Genomic DNA, 19383 nt, shown 5'->3' with positions numbered 1-19383 from the left:
GGACTCGAGTTAGATTAAAGCAGTACTGCAGATTGTTCTTGAGTTAAGAATACCGACTATCTTATCTTTTCAGGAATCGCTGTCACCTCACAGCCCATCCCCACCTCACAGCCCATCCCCACCTCACAGCCCATCCCCACTTCACAGCCCACCTCACAGCCCATCCCCACCTCACAGCCCATCCCCTCCTCACAGCCCACCTCACAGCCCATCCCCACCTCACAGCCCATCCCCACTTCACAGCCCATCCCCACCAGGCAGCCCTTCCGCACAACGCAGACCCTCCCCACCAGCCAGTGTGTGAGTAATGAATCTTTGCTCTGGTGATTTCAAGGTTGTGAAAAAAGCTGACAAGAGTCACAGAATCCCGTAATTTGATAAATGTTTGTAGCTTGAGAGATCTGGTGGTCATTCGACCTTAGATGATATCCCTTTTGTAATAGGCCTACTAAATAAATGAAGCTCCATCATGGATTGCCACAGGGTCAGATTACACATACAATCATGTATGTTACCTGCAGCTCTCACCAGTACATTTGCAACTTCATTTGTTGTCTGCAAGTAAGAAATGTATTATATAATATGTTTCTGTTCTCTGGATTTGTGTCCACCTGCATACATCACTGTGTAAAGCACATTCCCATTGAATATTGCTAATGTTATTATTCCCATTTTCTTTTTATCTGTTTCTTTTCCAGACATGTAGATGTTAAAACGCTTTTGCAGCGTCTACAAAACAGGGTCAAAGTGGGGTTACTGAGAGGCAATCAGATAAATGCTTTCCGGGGGGAAGAATTCGAGTGTGCCTATAGAGCCTTTTCCAGGACCAGTTTTGACCCGGAAAATGAAATAGATATCATTTTTGTTGACGTGGAGGGAATTGGCGAAGGTGCCGTAGATGAGGGGGGTCCCATAGGACATTGGCCCTGGACAGTGTTGGTAAGTTAAGAAGTAATGAAAAAGCATTGTAATTTGTAGATTTGAACATGCATAATATATGACCAGCAAACATATATTATGGGAAATGTATTATTAAATAAACTTTTACCTTTTTAAATGTATACTGTGCCAAGAAATAGTAAGTTAACCCATAGTATTATCCTGCATTTTTGTATTATTAACACTGCATACTGTAATTGTGTCTCTTATTTTAGTCATGTTAGTTTTCATAGGTTTTTTAAATATAAGATCAGGACACATTGGATGGATGAAAACATTGTATGGTCACTGTATAATCTTGTAATACTTTTTTTTATCTTCAGCATTACAGAAAGGGCTATACAGGATGATCGCCAAAATGCTGGTCATCTGTTTGGTGCAGGGGTCGGTGTCTCCACATTTTCTATCCGAGCGGCTATACAGGCAGATATGTGGTCTACAACCTCTCCCTGCCTGTATAGAGGACATATACGACCCCACCCTGAAGGCCAAGCTCAAAAAGGCAAGTGCATTCTTTATTTTCATTCAAATTTTCTAACTTAGCAGTCTGTTTTGTGCAAAACTTCGGTCTGGTGTGTCCTTAGACTCAGTACTCTTGAATTTGTCATAGCATACTTACTAGGAAGTGTATTGTTTATTCCAATGGGAGATTTATGTTATTAAGGAATATTATAAAGTGAAACACTTCGTTATCCGTTGTTAGAATATATTTAGCTTAACTTATAGGGGTGGAAAAGTCAGAATGATCATTATTGTAGCATAGTGTTATCCATTAATTTTGTATTCAAATGTTCAAATTTCTAACATTAGATTGCCGATGCAACAACCCTTGAAGGGGCCAGAGAGGCAGTGGAGGAGGCAACAGAGGAGCTCTCACTCTTGGGCTCCTTGCAATTTGTGGGAAACTTGACCCAGAGGGATGAGCTACTGGCGGCCGCTCTTCACCACTATGTGGATGGACGCAAGGTGGAAGCCCTCCAACAGTAAGTACTGTTTGACTGACACCATGAGCTAGATGGAAATCAAATGAATATTTACTACTATGGGGTTAAGGATTTTTTAAAGATTCCTTATCTGCAAAAAAATATATGTAATGTACACATGCTGTTAAATGGAAACAGGTTGTAACAGGACATTTTTCACACATTTAGTTATGTTCTCTCTCTTCTGGTACTTCTTACATTTACAGGTTTTGTGAAGGTCTTAAAATTGTTGGAGCATTGGACGCTTTGAAGGCCCACCCAACAGTCCTGAAGAGTGTGTTTCTTCAGGACCAGAAGCCACTCCTGGCGTCCGAAATGATAGACCAGTTTAAGACTGGGAGGGTTTCAGAGCCTGGCTCCAACCGCAGGCGGATGGAGACCAGGACCATTGGCTTTTGGCGGGACTGGCTGCTGCAGGTGGAGGGTAAGAAATTGCCAAATTAACACAAATAGCTTTCCTTATGCAAAGACTCAATAGGCAAAAAGAGATAAAGGACACCTATAGTTATATAGTCCTATGTTGTAATGTTGGTTAACACTAGAAGTGCCGGAATTCCACAAACTAGGATTGCCGTAAACGGTCATTTGCACACCTAGATTCCAAACTCTATATCTCTACGTTCGCCAGCGCGTCCTTCAATTTTGATTGTGTTGACAGAGAATACAGGCAACGTCACAGTGACGTATCAGAGGTGAGCTCAATTTACGAGCTTGTGTGGTGGGCGGCAACGGGGGAAATGATAACTTTTACTTTGCGCATGGATAACATACCTCTGCCTCTGTTAGCTCAGACACTAGATAGAACGTTTTACAGCTAAACTTTGGGATCGGAACAATAATGGGATCAGAAGAGAGTTTAGGTGATATACACTAGAAAGACATAATAAGTATGAGAATATTTCCATAATATGTTACACAATACCACCTTCTTTTAATGCAGCCCCTCTGAATAAAATGATTTAATATTAGCATAATGTACAATCTATTTGCAAACCTTTATTTACTCCTGACAGAAGCTCAGTTAAAGGTATACTCCCTCTTGTGGTCAAAGGGTGACACAACTCTTGTCTTCAGATGTTCTACAACATTCACAGTATGTGCATTCACAGATGTCTATGCTACTGCAGTGTGTAGGGTTTATATTAACAGTGACAGATGATATGTACTAAATAATAACGTATTGTGGGTGCAGTTGATGTTTTGGTGTTACATGGTTATTGACAGTGTATGACTGATTTAGGTGTTCATCACAGTTGACGGCCTGAGGGAAGAAACGGTTCTTGTCTGTGGTTGTTTTGGCGTGTAGTACAAGACTTTTAACATTATTATTTGTTATACCAAAACTATATTGAAATAGAAGCTAGCTTGCTATAACCACAACAGCCATGTAAATATAACATGGGTTAGTTTAGCTTCATGGCCGCCTCAGGGCTCAGGCCCTCGGCATGTATTCCCGACAGGTGAGCCGGCAGTGATAAAATGCCGGTCAAATTCCAAGAAAGCATCACACCAAGCTGTCCCTCGTTGATGATGTTAATAATAAGAATAACAATTATAGGACCAGCAGAACTTGTGGATAGACCACACTATAGAGCAGGGCACCTTGAACATCTGGATCCGTAGTCTCCGATTAAATTGATCACATCTTTTTCCTCGGTATGGACTCTGAACCATCTCCAAGGACACACATCTTGTTTCTTTTCATCTGTTCATTCATTTCAGAAATCCTAAAGGCTCCTTATTATCTCCAAAAGTATTATTACATTGGTAAACAAATAAGCATATACAAAAGCTAGCGCAGTTGCTTTGATAGAGACAAAGATAGTTGCTCAGCAACCAGGATGCAGCCTCAACCACAGGAAAGATACACAATAAAATGGAGCAAATCTCTGTCATGGACGTTCTAGCATTCTGATATTTCATTATTATTTCAAGGTGATTTACTATCCAGGCCACTTACTTACTTTTTTTTTTTAAATGTACTGTACATATAGTAAAGTAATGAAATACATACAATATTGCAAGACATGACCAGCTTTCAGTATCTTATTGGACCAATACCAAAACACACTTCAGTTGTCTGGTCCAGTGTATTTCAAAAATGTTTGGCCCAAAGACACCCTTTCTGTTATTTCCCTGAAGTATTCCAATTTTTTGTAGGGATTAGAGCACTTTCTTGCTGCTGGATGAAAATGTAAACCGTTTGGGGGGGGGGGGTCAATGAAAAATACCACTTTTACAAAATCACATTTCATGATTGCCAGTTTCCCTAGACATAAGCGTACTCCCATTTCACAAACACTGGTATACTGTCTAGTGAAATCTGCAATATTATCATACTCATCTCTCAAACACAAAAAATACCCTTCATGCTCTTAACATTATGTAGACCTAAAAATTATCTCAAACTTTCTCCACAGATGGAGAAAGCATACTGAATCTGGGAGATGTGTTGGCCTTTGCCACCGGCCTACGGAAAATCCCTGCTGTAGGGTTTCCAACCCAGCCAAAAATAAATGTCCTCCACCCGGAGGACGGGCCAGCAGGTTTCCCCACGGCCAACACCTGTGGACTGATCCTGAGGCTGCCAGTTTTCAGACAATACCATCTTTTTAAAGATGGTATGGAAAATGGCATAAGCTGGGGTGGGCAATTTAGTGTAGCTTAGCTACTAAATGTTATAAGTGTTATGCTTTTTTAGTTTTCTGTTTGAATTGAAAGTATTCTCCTTCTGTGTTCTCTGTGTTCACTTCCTGCTGTGTGTGTTTTCCCTCCAGTTTTAATTGTCTCCCCGCCCTGATTAGTTAAACCTGTTCCTAGCTCCACTTGCACTTCATCCCCTCGTCACCCTGTTTATATAAGTCCTGGTTTTCTGTCCTGTTCTTGTCGGTTCCTTGTTTGTTTGTCTATGTCATTAAGTTCCGTGTTGATTGTTGTTACTTGAGTTCCTGTTCTCCCTGTGAAATATACATTTTTGTTAAGTTTTCTGCCGTCTCCAGTCTCTGCATTTGGGTCCAACCACTCCTTGCTTCACATGACAATGTTTGATTTGTACTATATATGAAATTGCTATTTTTGCCATTATTTTATTGTTATTAATTCTTTTGCAGGGAATTATTATTATTACTTTAAATCTCATAGATATTAACACTATTATACATATGGCTGAAATAATCATCATCATTAATTGTTTTGTGATATTATGTCCCTCTTATTTTCATATATATATATATATATATATATATATATATATTTATATATGTGTCCCCTCTTCCTTCACAAGCACTATATATCAATATATAATACTATTCTGAAGCATGCAATGAAATAGAATCAGACAATGCTGCAGTGTTTGCGATGACCCTTTGTATACATTTCTGAATAAGTCTCAGAACCACTTTGTGGTACTATTAATTTGATATGGTTGGATATAGTTTTCAGCTGGAGCAACACTAATACATCTAAGGCTGATACATTCCCATTTCTTTGCTGTGAAACATGAACGCAGAAGACAGGCTACCACCTTAAGTGACTGGAGAACAGACAGCTGTTGCAGCCAACCAGTGGGGACAATTAAGGTGAAGCAGACCTTTCGACCTGACACACACTAGAACATTAATCTTCAAGCAGATAGTGGATAGATTTAGTTTGAAAGATATAAGTCTGGAGTCCACCCACGCAGTGCAGCGTCGAAGTGCGCATATTTCAGGTATTTAATCCTATATTTTAGAATATAAGGGGTAGAAATATGATTCAGATAACTACATAAATATGTGGTTACATTTTCAATGTATATTGTCTTGTATAAATTAAGTTATACTCTCCGACTAAGGCATGTTTATGTTAAATATTGTATATCATTACAAACAGCAGAGGGCAGTTTAAGGCACGGAAAGCCCATGGGAAAGCCTCAGTGGGCATGCCGTAAAAGGGAATGTGTTGCTGAGCGCATGTCGTAAAGTAAGTCTTATTATGTGTCTGCGCAAACTTGGCATTCTGGCTAGAACGGCAACAATGTTGCCTCTGCTTCATTCATTTCTCCTGTTCAACAGGTTAGTAGTGTGTACAAAGATCATGTCATGTTTCGATCGAAGAAGTGTGTTTGAAACTGTTCTTTATGTGTAGTTTAATGTCATTCTGTGAGCTAGTTCGGGTCCACTACAGTGGCTAATGGCGTCCGCTAGCTTCTTTAGCACAGGCTATCGCTCCCAGAATGATGCGAGGCTCAAACGAACACGTTACTAGGTGTATGAATCCCGTGCACTAGTTTGGCTTACATTTCAAGTGTATTCTGCTTGTATAAATATGTGAAATGCTGGTCTGAGTTCATAATTGTTCATAGTATTGAAATGCTATGCTAACCTAGCATGTTGGTGTTTTCTTCTACTCAAGGTATAGGCTACATGCACTAGGGTCTGAGACGTACTTCCGCTTTAGCCGTAATATGGCTCGGCTGCTTCCGGTCTGCGTAGCTGAGCGTGAGATCTTCCACAAAGGTTTTACTGTTTAAATCTATGGTTTAAATATGAGTCGACGGAAGCTTTTCAAAACTGAACATTTGCAAAGACACGTGAATAACTACTCTGAGCACTGCTGTGTCCCACTTTGTAAAGCGTCAGCTAAATTCAACGGCGTCCTAAGTTTCCATGGCTTTCCGACCAAACTCGAGCTGCGAAGACAGTGGCTGGTTAAAATACGACGCGATAACTTTACAATCTCCTCTCACTCCAAGGTCTGCAGTCGTCACTTCGCTACGGATCAACTAATAGAGCCAAAAACCCTTGATGGCCGTAGGAGGCTTGTGAAAGGTGCTGTACCAACTCTGTTTGAGTGGAATCACTTTACTGCTCAAACCCAACGGGCTAGTGTTTGGGAGAGAAGGGAGCGGCCCACTGAACCAGTCTCTCGGGAGGAGCAGGAAGAGCACAACGATGTCCATGATCATGATTACTGCTCAACCCCTGAAGCAGCTTCACTGGACATGTCCTCTCAAGCTGCAGAAGACAACTCCAAAACAGTGGAGGATCTGCAGAAGCAACTGCAGGAGTTAAGAGTCCAGCGAGAGTTTTGCTAACAGAGGTTTGCTGGCTCCGACGACAACATCCGATTCTATACAAGGTAATGTTTTGGCTAAATTCTATCCAAGTTTTTGAGATGGGTTAGCTTATAAAGAATCCTGTTTACCTGCCGTGTGACCGCTGACTATATGCATGCAGTGTTGGAATAAGTACTCAACTTAACTGAAGTATAAGTACAAATACTATGGTTTTAAAATACTCCTGAACTGAACATGTAGAATCATAAATCCTGTGTTTTCATATATAAAAAGTAACTAGAAACTATGAAGGTTAACTAAATGTGGTGGAGTAAAACATATTAATACTAACAACATACTGATAATATTTTACTACAAGTGGAAATCTTCAAAACCTTACCAAAGTAAAAGTATGTCAATATCCACTGCGTTTCCCCCTGTTGCACACGTAAGAATGAAGAGTAAACGTAGTCATTGTGTGTAAAATGTTCCCTGCATGTTTTAGATTATTATTACTGCTGCTAATGTAGTTGCTACATTTTACTGCTGTAGATTACTATACCTGCACCTAGTGCCTTCTTACTCAGTCTATTTGAATTGTAATGTATTATAGCAAACAAGAGGAAAGCATTAGCCCATGTGTTACAGTTAACACGATTGTATTTACTGTCAATTAATGACTGACATGTGTCTTTTGTGTACAGATTCCCGAGCTATAACCACCTGATGGCCTTCTGGTTTTTAATTGAGCCTTCAATTCATTAAATGGTTTGTGTTACTAGAGCGATATCAACTGCCAAGAGTAATGAAGAAGTGGTTACACACGCACGTCCATCAACGGTAGGTTACGTTTCTTTTAACACACAATCTAAACACAAACTGAAGGGAAAATGTCTCTCCGACATTTCATTGCTTTTGTGTAGGCTAAAAGGCTAAAGTACTCAATCCTTTTTGAATACATCAGAGAACTAAAACAACTTAATGTTTTTCCCATAGTGTGCTACACTCATGACATTAATATAGTAACCTTTTTTTGTTTTTATCTTCCAGAGACAGCTGCTTCAGCCAATTGACGAGTTCTTCCTTTTTCTATGCTTCCTGTCGGTGGGTTTGAAAGAGAGGGACCTTGCAAACCGCTTCAACGTACACCAGTCCACTGTGAGCCGCATCATTGCAACATGGACAAGTTTTCTTACAACTTTATTGGGGTCACAGTGCATCTGGCTTACACCTGCAGAAGTTCAAGCCCACCTCCCAGAGGCATTCAAAGATTTCCCAGACACACAGGTGATCCTGGATTGCACAGAGCTGAGGTGTCAAACACCATCCTCACTCCTCCTCCTAAGTGAAATGTATTCTACATAGAAATCTCACTGCACCATGAAAGCCCTGGTTGGCATAGCCCCAAATGGCGCAGTGACATTTGTTTCCAGTCTGTATGGTGGTTCTGTCAGCGACAAGGAGATTTTCAAACAATCTGGAATAGCTGCGTTGTTGACTGAAAACATAGCAGTGATGGTAGATAAGAGCTTCCTGATCAGCGATTGCTGCAAATGCAAGGTGTACTGCCCACCTTTTCTGTCAAAGCAGAAGCAAATGCCAGCCTATGAGGTGAGGGAGACACAGGCCATTGCCAGACTGAGGGTTCATGTAGAGCGTGTCATTAGGAGGATAAAAGAGAACAAACTTTTTGATGGTGAATCCCACATAGGTATTGTTTGTATTCTTATCGATAGTCATGAACTTTCTCTTGTGACAAAATAGACTCTCCGTTAGTAAACGTTTACTCTGTGTAAAAGTGATTTCTGTGTGTAAAAGTGAGGTAACATGTGTAGATGAATAACATCAACTTGTATTCGTCCCACACATACACACCTATAGATGTAGTTATATTTGTGTCTGTGACTTTATACTGAATGGGAAATAACTGGAAAATACCTGTGTAAGAGAGAGACTCCTGTCCCGCCTCTCCATTTTATTTTTAGTTGTGCATTGTTATTTGTGCTTTAGAAACATTCCACTTGAACTTTATTTGAATGAACTTAGTAGTAATTATTGTCCTATATTTCTTTCAGATTTCACAGCTGCCTGGGCCTGGGAGAAAGAACCTCCATCTGTGCCTGCACCAAGGTCAAGATCTACCGTTGCTCAAGGGCCTTCACCAGAGCCATCACCACCGAGGACCAAAGGACCAGCATCACTACAGCGGCCTCCATCTGTCCCTGCCACAAGATTAAGATACACCTCGGTACAAAGGCCTCCACCACAGCCATCGCGATCAACCCAGCCAGCAAAGAAGTCTCGCCTAGCAGACGTACCTCCCATCCAGCCACCAGCATCAACCCGGGACAATCACACCTACCTCCCTCCCACACAGCCACCAGCAGCCCGCCCATGCACCATCACCCCCACCTACACAGCAGCCAGACCCACTGTCTTGGAAGACAGACAAAGACCATGGACAAAGACCCCCTGTCTTTACATTTATAATGAATAGTTGGTTGAAAAAGTTCTGATATTGGAAATATTGAGATTTTACAGTTTCATATGTTAACATAAATAGTTGGTTGAAAAATAAAGTTGAAATGCTGAATTTGTATTTGTACACATCACATAAACCTTGGTATGGAATATGAAGTCATTATTCAGTCCTGATGTAACTTTTCTGTGGTGAAAGTAGAGGGATGGAAATATTTTACTCTAAATTATCATTTACACATTTTCATTTTAGACATGAACAACACATTTATATAGGCTTATAGTGTAATTGATATATTTCACTACTTTTGTGAACCAAAGACTTTGGTGAACAAAATCTGAAACACCAAAAAAAATGGATGACATGAGTACATATGTGTTTCACAACAGTTTTGAAGTTTTCCAAAAATCGGATTTCTAAGCTATGGTTTCTCATAAGACAGTGCTCTAAGGTGAGTGAATTTGCATTTCTAGCAAGACCAGAGACTACTGAACATTTTGACATGTAACACCATGCCATGTTATAAGAAGTACATTTAAAAGTGGATTCAAGGAGACATCTAAAAATTGAGAAAATACCTTCACTTCACACTCCAGAGGTTTAAGGAAAAGGGTAATGCCATTTTATTTAAAAAAACAATGAAGGCAGGTTATATTGATATATTGATTGATATATTTATTATATTCAAAGGCAAATTAATACTTAGTCCCCTGAATCTGGAATAATGCACAATTTACAGCAAAGCCTCACCATGTCAGGAACTTTTCATCTACAGATTGCTTTGGTCTGGCTTTACCCTTCACTGATTGGTTACAGACACTTTGAACTTATTGGCTAAGGAAATCAGAAGGAGGGGCTCATTATCATATAAAAAACCGCGCGAACATTCGCACGTATATTGGCCCGTTTTTTCGCGCGAAAAAACGAACCTCCCCGTATGTTCACGCGTTTTTTTCGCGTGAACATTCCATAGAAAGGAACACGTCTGGACAGACATTTGAAGAGGAGCCACACCGAGCTGTCCGAGGGAGCCAAAAGTGAGTTGCTCGACAACTTGAAGAGGCGTCTGATATTGGGGAGTTTGGTGGCGCTGAGGGCGAGCAACCCTTCGGTGCCAATGGTTTCAACCCTAGACCTGGATGAGGCGGCAGGTATAGTGATCATACTGTGTGTGTGTGTGTGTGTGTGTGTGTGTGTGTGTGTGTGTGTGTGTGTGTGTGTGTGTGTGTGTGTGTGTGTGTGTGTGTGTGTGTGTGTGTGTGTGTGTGTGTGTGTGTGTGTGTGTGTGTGTGTGTGTGTGTTATAACCAGGGCAGGAATTTCACGAGGGCCCTCTCTGACTAAGTTTTGTGGTTTAGCAGTCTGCCTCTTTTCTGACACGGCTTCAACACCAGCATATTTTGAAGGAGGAAAAAAAAATCAGCGGTGCGCTTGATTTGAGCCTGGAATGCACCGCTCGGACGGTCTATGATGACAGTTGACATCAGTCTAGGACCTATCTCCGCCCACCCCCTCACGCGTCCGTGTGCGTAGGACGGTCTAGGACCTAGCTAGCTGATTCTCCGCTCAAGAAAAGGCTGAGGTGAGGTAAGGTTTTGTGATGATCCTGTTTGCCGTTAAGTTTTTCATTTGTCCAGCTTTAAGTGTAATTTTATGGATAACATTACTATTTCTTGCTCGTATGGTAATGCATAATTATAATATTTTGAAGTGTTTTTGTTACTACTTGGATAAGTTATGTTGCAGTTGTGTTATTTTTTTATTATTATCTAGTGCTAGGCAGTTAGCGCTGTGTTAGCTGTCAAAGACCTCTGTGCAGACTTATTTGACCACCGGCGATCGCAGACGGAAGTTCAAAGTTTGCTGCTCGTTTATATCGCCCAATTTTCAAAACGCGATCAAAATACCCATTCACATGTCTTGTGGCATGTCTGAACTGTCCACAAAAAAATTACGTTACCCCCACTGGCCAGAACTAGCTTAGTTAGCTTAGCATAGCAACTGCCATTCAATTACATTGTAATTGACGTCCTTTCAAAACATATTGTGTTAAAGTTAGCCAAACATGTCTGTGCTATAAGAATCCTTTGTAGTTTTAATAAAGAATTTGTTTAATTGCAATTTGGTGTCCATTGAATGCTTAATAAATATATATAAAAGTATTGTAAATGCATATACAATCGTAGTCACTTCATATCGTATGTTAAATCATTGTTTTAATTTATGGCCTTGGTGCCCTGGCTTTTGGCCTTTGTGCCCTTAAAAAATTGACAACTCAAAAGGCCAAGTGGCCTTGCCCCTAAAATGACGAAATTCCAGGCCTGGTTATAACGATATCTCAATGTGTTACCGGGACCTTTCCCGGTCGTTTTCGCCATCGAAACTGAACATAAACACACCAATTAACATTTAGAGCTCAATACGAAGCGAATGAACCTACTCCCAGATTCCTAGCGTGTTGAAAAGTTAGCGAGAAATGTATCCAAAGTATCCGAATATTTAGGTGAAAATGTAATTATTTAACGATATCTCAGTGTTTTACCGGGAGCTTTCCCTGACTTTTCCACGGTCAAAATGAAAAGATGACATATCCAATCGAATCTACAGATCAATAGGAAGCTAATGAAACTATTCCTAGACCTCTAGCATGTTTAGAAGTTTGAAAACGCATCCAACGCTTTTTTTTTCTGCCGTGAAAAACTTTAATTTTATTATGTTTTTAATTAATGTTTTATTATTGTACTCCCATTGTGTTATTTAATATTGTAGTTATTGCCTGTTCAGCACTTTGGTCAACTGAAGGTTATTTTAAATGCATGACTGTGCTATATACATAAATAAAGATTGAGATTTAAGCACTGCCATATACATGAGTTATACAATATTATGTAATAACAATATAATATGCCATCACTTTTCAGGCCTAGAAGAGGAGAAGGAGGTGGAGGAAGAGGAAGGAGAGGAGGGAGAATGCCAGGTTACCAAACTGAAGGCTGAGGTGGCCAACCTGAAGGATGAGGTGGCCAAGCTTAAAAGACAAGCTAGAGAGCTAAATGATGGCTTTGAGCTTTCAAAGACTTATAATAGGAATTTAAAAAGAGCCTATGTTAGGCTTAAGCGAAGTGCGGTGAAGGCAAGCAAAAACTCTGTGATATTTGGCACTGCGGATGTCCTGGAGTATTCCCTCCCACAGACCTCAGAAGCGGACGAGGGGTCCTCTGAAATACCTTCTGGGACAATCCTGTGTCCCCCCTTCCCGGACCACATCCGCGCCCTCAGTGAGTGCATCTCTCCCTACATATGGTAGAATAAATGCCATGATCATTATAGAGATCATTTGTTGTCCATTGTCCACATGTGTTAGTCGTCTAGTAAGAGATTGTGTTCCTATTTTTTTTCCAGACACCTTATTGAAGGAGTACAAGGAGCTGCAGGAGGGACCTCGCCCAAATGCCAAGCTACATAACAATGTGCAGTCCAAGCTGCACAGGATAAGAAATGTTCTTGGCTGGATGAGCAAGGGGCAGTCTGGACTTGCCAAACTGGAATTCCTGAACAATCAAAAACGTCTTAAGGGGTACGTGACTCAATTATTTGTAGCTTAATTGTTGACTGACAGACAGACAGACGGACGGACGGACGGACGGTTTTGTTACATTTTAAGACGTTACCTTTGACATTTAGTTGCACAAGAGGCATCAATCTGCATGGAAATTCTGAGCCCGTTCCAACGACACCAAGCTCAAAGCCCTCGGACATTCTTTTGTGCCATAAAGGTCACCGTACGGCATCAAAACGTGACCTCTGACCTCAGTTTGACCTTGTTGAAGGTCGCAGGGGCCCCAAATTTTGCACGCGGGTTCCACACAAGTTAAGCAACACAATCTCAAAGTCTCGGAGCGCCACGCACATCTTTTCAATTTTTTTCATTTTCTCCCCCTCCCACACAACAAGCCTGTCAGATTCTAAGCTCCAGACAGGATTTTGTGAGAAAGTTGTCCTTTTTTTTGAAAAAACAATTCTGGGTGGGTTACAGTCTCCATACTTCATATTCCTATTTTGGACCCTATTTAGAAGCCCCTGGTGAAAAAATGATCTCTTTAACCTTTTCCAAAGTCATTTAAAAAGTCCTAAAGCAGTTTCATCTCAAAACGCCTTAAGGGAAGGTTTTGTTACATTTTAAGCTGTTACCTTTGACATTTAGTTGCAAAAGAGGCCTCAATCTGCATGGAATTTCCGAGCCCGTTCCAACGAGACCAAGCTCCAAGCTCTCGGACCCTCCTTTGTGCCCTAAAGGTCACAGTAGGCCATTAAAACGAAAACGCCTTAACGGAAGGTTTTGTTACATTTCAACGTAAACAGATCTAGACGGAACCATGACACTATCTGATGTAGGGGTTGGTTATAATTAGTATTTGCATTTCCATAGATCATGTACCTAAAGGAGAGGCTGTCCCTGTACTTGGACCCATTTGGGGCCACAGAAGCACAGATCGACAAATGCAAGGATGTAACCGGGTGAATGAAATGTCAGCTTTGCTGTGTGCATTAGACAAATACATGTATTCATACACCATGGATCATCTTTTGGGAGCAACAAAAAAGGTCATTCCAGCATTTTTGTCCTTTAACAGGATTCAACTGATCTTGAATTAAATTATTTTAATTGGGCATATGTTGAAATTGGCAAACTGTAATAAATGTGTGTTTTGTGTGGAGAGCATTGGTCCGCAAAAAGTGTCCGGGAATAGGGAGCTGGGAATGCCCAACCGTTGCTCACCCACAACAAAATGACTCATCGTCATGCGGGGTGTTTGTGTGCAAGGTAAACATTTGATTATATCTGTTGCTATTTGTCATTATTAAAAAGTCCTCAAAATGATACTTATCAGACACTTTTTAGCTTGCAGAGCAGATATTGTCTGGGGAAACCATGGCATATCCAGTTGACGCGATGGATGTGGCCATATTGCGGATGCACATGGCAATGTTTCTGGTGACAAATTCAGGTACGGAACTCTACCAGGTATAGTTCAATGTGTCTATATTAGCATTAAACTACATTATCTTCTTTTTTGCAGATGACCTATCCCAGCTCTGTAGGGCTTGTGGGGAGCTCAGCTCGTTGGCTGAAGGGGACATTGATACGTGGGTATGTAGAGAAATTCATGTCCTTCTGCTGGAAGACTGGGATGCCCCTTGGATAGGTTACCTCAACATCACTGGGTGAACACTCACTATCACACAACTATTCCAAATGTATAGTTGAAGTCACCTAACTTGCATGTCTTTGCACTTTTGGTGGGCACTGGAGCAGCTGAAGGAACATACCAACAGACTCCAAACAAAAAGGACCACAGCTAAGATTGTAACCCTATATCTGACACCCATTGCCATACTATGTAAAGAAATAATGTCTAAGGAAGTTAAAACGGCTTAATTTGACATCCTAATCAGGATGATTGATGTGAACCTGACAAAATGTTTGACAGTATTCTAAACTATTTATCTTTTTCCCTGTCAGATTGAGTGCACCACCTGCCAAATGTGGCATCACTTAGGATGCGTGGGACTGGCCTCCCCCACAGAGGATGACTACTTTTGCCCTTCCTGCAAATCGTGATGGCAGAACAGAATATGTCTCCTTGGGAGGTGCGAGGTCCCAGACACACCCTGTCACCTGTGGTGTCCCTCAAGGGTCGGTCCTTGGGCCCACTCTGTTCACCCTGTACACTCTTCCCCTTGGCCGTGTCATCAGCAAGCATGGAATATCATTCCATTGCTACGCTGATGACACGCAGCTATATATAAAGACATACCCTTTCCCACATGCTTCCTCACTGTCACCATCATGCACTTTTTGCATATCGTGTATTTTGTTTTTGCTATGTTTGTAAAATGTAATTTTCTTAAATGTTTTATGTGAGGGAATGCAGATGGAAATTAGCTCAAAGCTAAATCTGGCACTGTTATGCTTGACGCATTTTAATGTTTTAAGTGTTCATTACTGAGCATTGTCCCTGCCAAATAAAGGATTCAATAAATAGATACTGAATCATTAATATCATTGTTGTTGTCTTTCCTTCTGTCACCCTAATGAGCAAGTCTATCTACTATACAGAAGCAAAGCTTGCATTGCATATTAGAACATGAATTTGGCCACTGTTATTATAGTTGCAATATGTAAAATTGGCCCTTAGAACACCATAGGGGACGTGAAGCCTATGCTGTTGAGGAGTCAGCTTCTTTAAATCTGCCATGAAAGTCTTCAAAGAGTCATTGTCTTCTTGCATCTTTGTTAATGCTCTTTTTGAGAATGTCATCATATTTAAGAACTCCACTTTCTTTTCCATGCTCTCAATACCGCTTTTGACAACAGGTGGGATTTTCATCTTATCTTTCGCAGAGTGTGCCCTTTTAATCTTGACATCCTCCAGAGATGGCTGTGGGTTCTCTTTCTCTGTCTTTGTCATGGAGGCGATAGCTGCTTCCGATCTCCTGGGTCCAGGAGTTCATCCGCTCCTCCAGTTTTTGGATGGATCTTTTGTAGTTCAGTGATTCATCCAGCTCTTGAATCGTACCTATTAAATCCAGCAGCTTGTTTTCTTTCTTCTTCAGTGCAGTTTGAACCTCCTGCTCGATCAGCGTCTGCACTCCAGATTGGGATCACTTGATATGTTTAGCACTGGGTCCAGAGGAATCTGAATCGGATGGTAACCTCGTCATTTTATCGAGTAGAGTAAGAGCCAACTCTGCATCACTTTGTGATCCTTTTGAGGCCTTCACTTCACGCCACTTTCCAAACGCTGATCCAATGTTCACTCGAGCATCTCCCGCTAGCTTCGTTTGCTTTGAAGAACACAGGCTAGGACTCTTTCGTTTGGGGGAAGGTTTAAACGTCTTCTGATCTGCTCTTGAGCGTGTGCGAAGAGTTGGATCTCGGGCATCTGCCATTATGTAACTATACTTTCAGTCTGTGCAGCAGTTAAGTCCTTAACTTATTTGCAATGTTGCAAGGAATTCTCTTTTTATGTTTGATGGTCTCCTGTTTGAGATGATTCCTTCTTCTCTCGTTTTTCTTCTTCAAATCTGCCATGAAAGTCTTCAAAGAGTCATTTTCTTCTTGCATCTTTGTTAATGCTCTTTTTGAGAATGTCATCATATTTAAGAACTCTACTTTCTTTTCCATGCTCTCCATACCGCTTTTGACAACAGGTGGGATTTTCATCTTATCTTTCGCAGAGTGTGCCCTTTTAATCTTGACATCCTCCAGAGATGGCTGTGGGTTCTCTTTCTCTGTCTTTGTCATGGAGGCGATAGCTGCTTCCGATCTCCTGGGTCCAGGAGTTCAAAACTATCAATCCCTATCTGATCAGATCTGGATTTTGGAGAGTTCAAATCCAAAAAACAGGATTAGGATCACTTTGATATCCGATCAGATCAGGAAATCCAATCCAAGCTTTAATCTGGATCAAATCTTCAAAACGGGTAGTTCAAACCAACACAGGATTGGGATCAGTTTGATGCCAAAAAACTGGATTATCCTGATCCCACCAGAGGGGTGGATTTCCAGTGGATTACCAGAGCAAAACGTACTGTACAATTTATTTTAAAATATATTTCAATTTAAATAAGATGGCAACGTTTGTAAACTGAAATAATACACCATTTTTAGCCTTCATCGGAAATACATTTTTTTTTTTTTTGGCTCACGTTCTTGGTGGCCTATTTTGTTTTCAAGATTGTCAATCACAAATGTAATTTAGATTAAATTAAAAAATATCTTCAACAAAAAAAAAGTCCATCATCTGTCATCACCTTTCAAAAGTAATTGCGGACAATAGCATCTTGCATTGCACCACCAATCAGTCTCTCATTTAGAGGGAGATCCATAGGTGGGCTTAGATCATCAGCAGGTGCGAGGGGCTCTGGGGGATCATCAATGTCAGAGAGGGGGACTCTGCGATTGACAGCGATATTGTGTAGCACAATACAAGCTAGTGTTATGCAGCATGCTCGTTGGGGTTCCACTCTCAGATAGTTCAGGCATGCAAAACGCCTCTTCAGTACTGCGCTCAATGGCACACCTTGTTCTGCCATGGGCGTTGTTGTAGCGCATCTGTGAGGGAGTGTTGGGCGTGGGAAAAGGTGTCATCACCCATGGTAGGAGTGGGTAAGCACTGTCGGCTAATATAACTCCATCCGGCCTGTTGGTTTGAAATACAGTGAACAACCGGCTCTCTCTGAAGATTCTTGCATCATGGACAGACCCAGGCCATCTCACAACACAGTTGGTGATGGCAAGGTCAGCATCTCCCACAAGTTGCACATTGATGCTTTGCCTCCCTTTGCTGTTGACATATTCCCACTCCCTCTGAGGAGGTGCTTGAATATGTACATGGGTGCAGTCGATCACCCCAATGGTGTTGGGCATGTCTCCCAGAAGAAAAAATAGATGCTTCACTTTGGCAATCTGGCCATCATTGGGAAAAGTCACAAAGTGATCCAGCAGGCGAGCCAGTGCATCAGACACAGCTGTCACCACTTCACCCACTGTCGTCCTGTGGACTCCCATGCTGTCAGCTATGACCTGATAGAATGTTGTAAAAGCGCAGGGCAATGAGGACCTGTTCCTCTACAGTCAGAGCATGACTCCGCAAGGTTCTGCACTGCAGTTGTGGCCTGACCAGATCAGCAATGTAGTTGATGTCATCAAGTCCAAATCGAAAACGATTGTACAGTTCTTCTGTTGTGTACTGTTGGAGAGGTTTGGGGCGCTCAGTGTGGACCCTTTGGCGGTAACCTCTCATTCCAGCGTAGAAGATGTGAACAATCCCTGCCATGACTGTGTTCTGACTGTTATTTCAGTCAGTAGGCCTACATCAGTCTCTGAAATTGCAAATACACACCTCCAGGGCCTGTGGTTAATTATGTAATTAATAGCAAGGCCAGACCTATAAAACTAATTGCTGACCTGACCAAACCATTGAGTTGGAAAGATGGACAAAAAGGGGCCTAATTTTACCTCTGCTGAGACCCATGCACTGCTGCAGAGTGTAAGACACAATTATGACTCCATAGTTGGTAGCTTTAAAAGAGAGGGTGGAGCGACTAAAGTAAAGAGCGGAATATGGATGGAGGTGACAGACAATGTGAATGCCACAGGATCTGGACACAAGAGGACGGTGGACCAAGTGAGGTTGAGGTGGAAGAATTTGAAGCAGCAAGCTACCAAAGACCACAGCCAGGCTAAAAACCCACAGACGGGTAACAAAGCCTATAAAAGGGGACAATACACGGATGTGGTTCTGGATATCATTGGTGGTCAGCAGTCACAATCTTTACAGGGAATACCAAACGTTGTACTGGATGGTGAGTCGCAGGTATGTGTGATTTTATCCTTGTCCCTAATGAACTACAATTATTATCTTGTATAATAACTATTTTCATAGTACTACAATGGCTATATGTCTTATATAGCATCCTAGTACTACAATTTTCCAGGAGCTTGCATGCTTGTGATCATCTTATTAAGGGGTATAAAGTATATTGATGAACTTTCATCTCAGGTCGCAATGAACCGCAAGTCAACCTTCCTACAGCAGTCAAGCTGATACAGTAGGATTGGCCACAAACTGCTCCAAAACAAAAAACCATACTCAACCACTACAAGATTTAGATTTTTTATTATATATATATATATAAATGCTGGGACACAACAACCTACCACTAATGCTTCGCAAACATTGACACCAGTCTTCCAAATAACGAACTTCCCCAGATCCTGCCTACCACAAACTTCCCTAACTATCTTCTGGAGCGTGCCGGGCTCGAGGCGACTTTAAAGGCAAACATCAGTGGCCGAAACCCTGAAACGCCTGCCCCCAACAGGGACTAAATCCCCACCCAGGATTACTCCGAAAATAAAAAAGGCAAAATAATAAACGA

At 41.4% G+C, this 19383-nt stretch overlaps 1 long non-coding RNA gene and 1 pseudogene across 2 annotated transcripts; one reads left to right on the top strand and one right to left on the bottom strand.

Moving 5' to 3' along the window:
* The first annotated feature begins 5154 nt into the window (after positions 1-5154).
* LOC307032052 lies at positions 5155-9637 on the top strand. Its single transcript, XR_013806142.1, has 3 exons — positions 5155-7040; positions 7662-8244; positions 9033-9637. It is a non-coding gene; the product is annotated as an uncharacterized lncRNA (long non-coding RNA).
* Positions 9638-14679: 5042 nt separating this feature from the next.
* Positions 14680-18315, bottom strand: LOC307034422 (putative nuclease HARBI1; annotated as a pseudogene). The gene has a single exon. The product of its transcript is annotated as a putative nuclease HARBI1 (transcript).
* Between the last annotated feature and the right edge of the window lie 1068 nt (positions 18316-19383).

Source organism: Notothenia rossii (assembly GCF_949606895.1).
Source record: "Notothenia rossii genome assembly, chromosome: 3".
In the NCBI taxonomy this organism is placed as follows: Eukaryota; Metazoa; Chordata; class Actinopteri; order Perciformes; family Nototheniidae; genus Notothenia; species Notothenia rossii.
The sequence above is the reverse complement of the archived record's forward strand: the minus strand, read 5'-3'. Positions and strand labels throughout refer to the sequence as shown.